The following is a 7500-nucleotide window of genomic DNA, read 5'->3' as shown; positions in this document are numbered from 1 at the left end:
CTTTAATGCAAACTTAGCCAATCTAAACCAAATATCTTAATGGAAACTTAGCCAAACACCTTAATGTGAACTTAGCCCATCTAAACCAATGTACCATAATGTGAACTTAGCCCATCTAAACCAAGAAAAGAATAATGTGATATTGGCTCATATAAACAAAAACACCTTAATGCTATCTTAGCCAATCTAAACCAACCGACTTAATTTATTTTTTATAAAGAATACAAAGTGAAAATTTAAATACTTTTCAGCATTATAAATGAAATCACAAATAGTCCATAAAAGTTATATGACAAGTCCAAAAGGGTAGTGTTCCAAATGAATGCCAGTGGTTTTCTGAATGAAGTCCAATTTTGAATGTGCTGATTTAATAACAATCTTGACGTGTGGCGATGATGTAATTTAGAATGTCCTTGAATGAATTCATAATAGTCCCAAAATAGCGATTTTTGATATTTGGACATTAGTATTGGGGTGTATGGACATATTTGTTTTGCTTATCAAAACGTTGGAAATCGCCGACACCATGCGGTATCGGCATAGGCTGCTTACTAGCCACAGGGGGCTCGTATCATTGCTTACAATGAAACTATCAGTCGTACATATAGTATAAAATGTATGACTGTCAGTTCAATTGTGAGCAACGATGCGAGCCCCTGTGCTTACTAGCCTGCCATGCAAACTTGACCGACCTTTCATCGAGATATACCTGCATGAAATCGAGAGAAATACGATTTATTTTCTCAGAAATAATTGCGAGTATAACATCATTTGTCGTTAATGAAGCTGACTGACGAAAGAAAACGACAACCTTGATGAAATTTGACACGGAACTCGCCATTGTATTACTATTCAAATGACTGCACAAATATGGCAACCTACATGTCAGTGACTTCGGCGATCAAATAAGCTCTTGCTTCTTTACAGATTGAAACTGAAGGGATGTATTGTCGTAAGCAGAGCTCTCCCCTGTCTCTAATATATATATATATATATATATATATATATATATATATATATATATATATATATATATATGTATATATATATATATGTGTGTGTGTGTGTGTGTGTGTGTGTGTGTGTGTGTGTGTGTGTGTGTAATGTATCTTTGTAACGACGAAGAGACAACCTATATTAGTCTTAAATTTGTACGTACAAATGTCTACGGCCATACCACGTTGAAAACACCGGTTCTCGTCCGATCACCGAAGTTAAGCAACGTCGGGCCCGGTTAGTACTTGGATGGGTGACCGCCTGGGAATACCGGGTGCTGTAGGCATTTTTTAATTTTTTTTTGGGTTCCATCCTCACTGTGAGGATATGCGATCATATATGGCCAATATTTCTTGTTCACAAATCTGGTGCAAATTTTTCAGTTTCCTCTACCTCCAGGATCGAAATGGGCCGCCTCGTATGCCGTCCAGATCCTCCAAATTTCTTCTGATATTCCGGATTCAGCCTATGCTATAGCGAATAATTGCAACGTATGCAATCGATGTCTTTCATTTTGGATACTTGTCTGTGGTATTTCTTATTCAATAATTGATAGATATATTTGGAATGTATTATTTTTAATTATTTTAATTTATTTACCTGTTTTTTAGCAGGGCACCAGTCTATCAGTGTGAAACTTGGCATCCCTTAGCGAATACTTCGAATATGGGCCATTGACAAAATAAATTGGTGTATAAATCTCTGTTTTGATTACAGTAAGTTTGGATGGATGTTCCCTGCTTCCACTTCCTTGCACTTTCTGTGTTTCCACAACTTTAACGTTTCCGAGCTGCAAGACGATATCCGTTTCAAATCAGATTCGAGTCCGTATTTAAAGGTAGCTCATAGGCTGATGTCGATTATTTACCTATTGAATTAGTCAGTTGATACAAGATAAATAATAATAATAATAATAATAATAATAATAATAATGCCCAAAAACAACAAAAATGAACTGAATCTTCGTTTAAATGCATTGTTATTTAAGTCCATTTGAAGGTGTAAACCTCCGGTTAAGCAACTAATGTCCGAGTCCGAAAATGCCTGAATTACAAATTTGAATAATGTATGAAGGCAGTTTATCTATATAAGTTTTAATCAGTACACTTTAATTACTAATTTTACACGGCACATAAACGTAAACGTCTGTACATCGGAAACGGTGAAGAGAGAAGCGAATATAAGTCTTAAATTTACAAACACTTGTGTCTACGGCCATACCACGTTGAAAGCACCGGTTCTCGTCCGATCACCGAAGTTAAGCAACGTCGGGCCCGGTTAGTACTTGGATGGGTGACCGCCTGGGAATACCGGGTGCTGTAGACTCTTTTTTTTTTTTTTTTTTTCTTTTATAACTAAAAACAGTTGAAGTTTTTCTTTCTTTCTTTTATTGTAACTAAATTTACTTTCTTCAATATAAATAATAAATAGAGCAATTTCTCGACTTTCATTTTCTCTTTTTCCTTAACTTTCTTCAATAATTCGGATCCTAAAAAAATCAAGCATAGGACCTGAATATAGCAAATGTTGCTTTGCACTTCTCTGCTCTTGGTTTCGATCCTTACTACTGGAATATGCGATCATAGATGACCAGTATTTCTTATTAACAAATTCGGTTCAATTTATCCAGTTTCCTCTACTTTTACTACCACAACAAGCTGCCTCCTTTCACGTCGAAATACTTCCTTCAAGTTTCTTCTCATATATTCCTGGTGTAGTCTCTTGCGCAGAGTTGCAAAATATGCGATCAATGTCTTTCATTTTGGCTACTTATTTGTGGTATTTCTTATTCACTAATTGATTGATAAATATGGAATGTATGAATTGTGAGAATTTTTTTATATTAATTTATTGATTGATTGATTTCTTTTACAGCAGGGCCTCAGTCTGCCAGTGGGAAAATTGGCATCCTGTAGCGAATACTGTAAAATATGGGCCATTGGCAAAATAAATTGGGGTTATAAAATTCTGTTTTGATTACAGTAAGTTTAGATAGATATTCCATGCTTCCACTTTCTGTATATCCACAACGTTAACTTCTCCAAGTTGCAAGAAGAGATCCTTTGCAAATCTGATAAGACCCTATCTTTAAAGTTAGCTTATAGGCCGGTGTCGCTTATTTTAACCAAATGATAGGACAGAAAGACGAATAATAATAATAATAATAATAATAACAACAACAATAATGTCCTGAATCTGCATTTTAAGTCAATTTCAACATGGAATTCTCCCCTTATCTGGGTCAGAAAATGGATGAGTGACAAATATGAGTATCTGAGGCCAGTTTTGCTTCTTTTGGATTAGAACTTTGAATCAGTATACACTTTAGTTACTAATATTATACTGCACACAAACATTTGTACATCGGAAACGTTGAAGAGATGTGTGACTAATCAGCAAAAGAGTCTTGAAAACGCATCAAGACAACAAATTATGTTTTACAGTCGAAATGTTCTTCTCACTAGAACTGAAATCATTTAATTTCTACTTAAATGCCCGAAAAATTTACAATTAAAACTACAATAAATGTTTTATACCTAGTCCCGCACAGTGACGTTTATCTGATTCCCTGTACTCACCGAGAGCATTCTGTGTCATATGGATGCATATCAAATGAAGTGAAAAGTAATGGAATACTCGCTTTTTTATTTATCCCTATGCATCGTGGTGCCCACACCATGATGAGACGCTGTTTCAATAAACCTTTTTATATATGTTTCTTTACTGTTCTTCCTTTTTCTTCTTGCTTTATCATACTGACACACGAGAGAGAGAGAGAGAGAGAGAGAGTATGCAACAAAGTTCGCATAACTTTATCAGCTATTAACATTAATTGTACTTCTGTGTAATTTTATTTTTAACGCGTTATCCTATAACGATTGCAAACAAGGGCAAAAACTCTACTGATCTTATTCGATAATTATACCATACTGAATTAATAAGTTTATCTCGTAAAAACGGATCATATATATATCCTGGGTGGCTGAGGGTGTTTTAAGATATGTGTGTGTCTTTTCTGATATATATATATATATATATATATATATATATATATATATATATATATATATATATATATATATATATATATATATATATATATATATATATATATATACGTTTGTGTGTGTACATACATACATACATACATACATACATACATACGTGTATTATTTACATATAGTCTTGGATAATTTTAATTATTGGGATATGGTTTTTAGGTATCAACAGATACAAAGGAAACAAACGTTTCAATACATATAATGACATTTTCTTAAATTCTACATTGTATCATATTGACCTACTACTTGCTAGGCAAGCTGACTTTTATAAAATTTGCAAACTCCTTATATATATTTAAACTTACTTTTAGTATTCAACCAGAAAATCAGTACAGTGCAGAAAGATTGAAAATATTATTTCTTTCGGATATATATATATATATATATATATATATATATATATATATATATATATATATATATATATATATATATATATATATATGTAAGAGAGAGAGAGATGGGGGGTTCGGAATGGTTTAAACAGACTCTAAATTACACTGATAAAATGTACATCAGTCCAATGGTTAACATGATAGATTTCTATCAAGCTGGTTGCCCTATTGTACCATTGAGCAAGACTACCCTCATTGCCTAACAAAACCAAGCAGTCTTTTGCCAGAACACCATAATGTGAACTTAGGCCATCTAAATCAAATTCCTATGTGAAATTTTGCCAATATAAGCCAATACACTTTAATGCAAACTTAGCCAATCTAAACCAAATATCTTAATGGAAACTTAGCCAAACACCTTAATGTGAACTTAGCCCATCTAAACCAATGTACCATAATGTGAACTTAGCCCATCTAAACCAAGAAAAGAATAATGTGATATTGGCTCATATAAACAAAAACACCTTAATGCTATCTTAGCCAATCTAAACCAACCGACTTAATTTATTTTTTATAAAGAATACAAAGTGAAAATTTAAATACTTTTCAGCATTATAAATGAAATCACAAATAGTCCATAAAAGTTATATGACAAGTCCAAAAGGGTAGTGTTCCAAATGAATGCCAGTGGTTTTCTGAATGAAGTCCAATTTTGAATGTGCTGATTTAATAACAATCTTGACGTGTGGCGATGATGTAATTTAGAATGTCCTTGAATGAATTCATAATAGTCCCAAAATAGCGATTTTTTGATATTTGGACATTAGTATTGGGGTGTATGGACATATTTGTTTGCTTATCAAAACGTTGGAAATCGCCGACACCATGCGGTATCGGCATAGGCTGCTTACTAGCCACAGGGGGCTCGTATCATTGCTTACAATGAAACTATCAGTCGTACATATAGTATAAAATGTATGACTGTCAGTTCAATTGTGAGCAACGATGCGAGCCCCTGTGCTTACTAGCCTGCCATGCAAACTTGACCGACCTTTCATCGAGATATACCTGCATGAAATCGAGAGAAATACGATTTATTTTCTCAGAAATAATTGCGAGTATAACATCATTTGTCGTTAATGAAGCTGACTGACGAAAGAAAACGACAACCTTGATGAAATTTGACACGGAACTCGCCATTGTATTTACTATTCAAATGACTGCACAAATATGGCAACCTACATGTCAGTGACTTCGGCGATCAAATAAGCTCTTGCTTCTTTACAGATTGAAACTGAAGGGATGTATTGTCGTAAGCAGAGCTCTCCCCTGTCTCTAATATATATATATATATATATATATATATATATATATATATATATATATATATATATATATATATATATATATATATATATATATATATATGTATATATATATATAATATGTGTGTGTGTGTGTGTGTGTGTGTGTGTGTGTGTGTGTGTGTGTGTAATGTATCTTTGTAACGACGAAGAGACAACCTATATTAGTCTTAAATTTGTACGTACAAATGTCTACGGCCATACCACGTTGAAAACACCGGTTCTCGTCCGATCACCGAAGTTAAGCAACGTCGGGCCCGGTTAGTACTTGGATGGGTGACCGCCTGGGAATACCGGGTGCTGTAGGCATTTTTTAATTTTTTTTTGGGTTCCATCCTCACTGTGAGGATATGCGATCATATATGGCCAATATTTTCTTGTTCACAAATCTGGTGCAAATTTTTCAGTTTCCTCTACCTCCAGGATCGAAATGGGCCGCCTCGTATGCCGTCCAGATCCTCCAAATTTCTTCTGATATTCCGGATTCAGCCTATGCTATAGCGAATAATTGCAACGTATGCAATCGATGTCTTTCATTTTGGATACTTGTCTGTGGTATTTCTTATTCAATAATTGATAGATATATTTGGAATGTATTATTTTTAATTATTTTAATTTATTTACCTGTTTTTTAGCAGGGCACCAGTCTATCAGTGTGAAACTTGGCATCCCTTAGCGAATACTTCGAATATGGGCCATTGACAAAATAAATTGGTGTATAAATCTCTGTTTTGATTACAGTAAGTTTGGATGGATGTTCCCTGCTTCCACTTCCTTGCACTTTCTGTGTTTTCCACAACTTTAACGTTTTCCGAGCTGCAAGACGATATCCGTTTCAAATCAGATTCGAGTCCGTATTTAAAGGTAGCTCATAGGCTGATGTCGATTATTTACCTATTGAATTAGTCAGTTGATACAAGATAAATAATAATAATAATAATAATAATAATAATAATAATGCCCAAAAACAACAAAAATGAACTGAATCTTCGTTTAAATGCATTGTTATTTAAGTCCATTTGAAGGTGTAAACCTCCGGTTAAGCAACTAATGTCCGAGTCCGAAAATGCCTGAATTACAAATTTGAATAATGTATGAAGGCAGTTTATCTATATAAGTTTTAATCAGTACACTTTAATTACTAATTTTACACGGCACATAAACGTAAACGTCTGTACATCGGAAACGGTGAAGAGAGAAGCGAATATAAGTCTTAAATTTACAAACACTTGTGTCTACGGCCATACCACGTTGAAAGCACCGGTTCTCGTCCGATCACCGAAGTTAAGCAACGTCGGGCCCGGTTAGTACTTGGATGGGTGACCGCCTGGGAATACCGGGTGCTGTAGACTCTTTTTTTTTTTTTTTTTTTTCTTTTATAACTAAAAAACAGTTGAAGTTTTTCTTTCTTTCTTTATTGTAACTAAATTTACTTTCTTCAATATAAATAATAAATAGAGCAATTTCTCGACTTTCATTTTCTCTTTTTCCTTAACTTTCTTCAATAATTCGGATCCTAAAAAAATCAAGCATAGGACCTGAATATAGCAAATGTTGCTTTGCACTTCTCTGCTCTTGGTTTCGATCCTTACTACTGGAATATGCGATCATAGATGACCAGTATTTCTTATTAACAAATTCGGTTCAATTTATCCAGTTTCCTCTACTTTTACTACCACAACAAGCTGCCTCCTTTCACGTCGAAATACTTCCTTCAAGTTTCTTCTCATATATTCCTGGTGT

General features: G+C 34.0%; 4 non-coding genes across 4 annotated transcripts; all 4 read left to right on the top strand.

Annotated features, from left to right (window-relative positions):
• The first annotated feature begins 1163 nt into the window (after positions 1-1163).
• Positions 1164-1282, top strand: LOC149771263 (5S ribosomal RNA). Its single transcript, XR_016418367.1, has one exon. It is a non-coding gene; the product is annotated as a 5S ribosomal RNA (ribosomal RNA).
• Positions 1283-2203: 921 nt separating this feature from the next.
• On the top strand, positions 2204-2322 carry LOC149771262 (5S ribosomal RNA). Its single transcript, XR_016418377.1, has one exon. It is a non-coding gene; the product is annotated as a 5S ribosomal RNA (ribosomal RNA).
• A 3625-nt stretch (positions 2323-5947) lies between these two features.
• Positions 5948-6066, top strand: LOC149771261 (5S ribosomal RNA). Its single transcript, XR_016418366.1, has one exon. It is a non-coding gene; the product is annotated as a 5S ribosomal RNA (ribosomal RNA).
• Positions 6067-6990: 924 nt separating this feature from the next.
• LOC149771260 (5S ribosomal RNA) lies at positions 6991-7109 on the top strand. Its single transcript, XR_016418376.1, has one exon. It is a non-coding gene; the product is annotated as a 5S ribosomal RNA (ribosomal RNA).
• Positions 7110-7500: the final 391 nt, after the last annotated feature.

Source organism: Sinohyriopsis cumingii, unplaced genomic scaffold (genome assembly GCF_028554795.1).
Source record: "Sinohyriopsis cumingii isolate HCF-2022 unplaced genomic scaffold, ASM2855479v2 utg001995l, whole genome shotgun sequence".
Lineage (NCBI taxonomy): Eukaryota > Metazoa > Mollusca > Bivalvia > Unionida > Unionidae > Sinohyriopsis > Sinohyriopsis cumingii.
Note: the sequence above shows the minus strand (reverse complement) of the source record. Positions and strands in the feature narration are given on the sequence as shown.